The sequence below is a fragment of the Dermacentor silvarum genome, chromosome 7 (assembly GCF_013339745.2).
Source record: "Dermacentor silvarum isolate Dsil-2018 chromosome 7, BIME_Dsil_1.4, whole genome shotgun sequence".
In the NCBI taxonomy this organism is placed as follows: domain Eukaryota; kingdom Metazoa; phylum Arthropoda; class Arachnida; order Ixodida; family Ixodidae; genus Dermacentor; species Dermacentor silvarum.
Genome location: NC_051160.1, coordinates 84,331,801 through 84,332,426, shown reverse-complemented (window position 1 = coordinate 84,332,426; position 626 = coordinate 84,331,801).

Here is a 626-nt window from a genome sequence, read left to right as displayed (position 1 = left end):
CCGTACCAAACATCGTGGCGCGCACAACATGCCCTGTTTTAGCTGGCTCCACATAGCTGCCCACCAAAACGGCAGAGCACGAGCGCTCATTAATAAGGCTAATTTCAATCGGTGCTGGAACACCGTACCAAACATCGTGGCGCGCACAACATGCCCTGTTTTAGCTGGCTCCACATAGCTGCCCACCAAAACGGCAAAGCACGAGCGCTCATTAATAAGGCTAATTTCAATCGGTGCTGGAACACCGTACCAAACATCGTGGCGCGCACAACATGCCCTGTCTTAGCTGGCTCCACATAGCTGCCCACCAAAACGGCAAAGCACCGAGCGCTCATTAATAAGGCTAATTTCATCGTGCTGGAACACCGTACCAAACATCGTGGCGCGCACAACATGCCCTGTTTTAGCTGCTCCACATAGCTGCCCACCAAAACGGCAGAGCACGAGCGCTCATTAATAAGTCTAATTTCAATCGTTGCTGGAACACCGTACCAAACATCGTGGCGCGCACAACATGCCCTGTTTTAGCTGGCTCCACATAGCTGCCCACCAAAACGGCAAAGCACCGAGCGCTCATTAATAAGGCTAATTTCAATCGGTGCTGTAACACCGTACCAAACATCGTG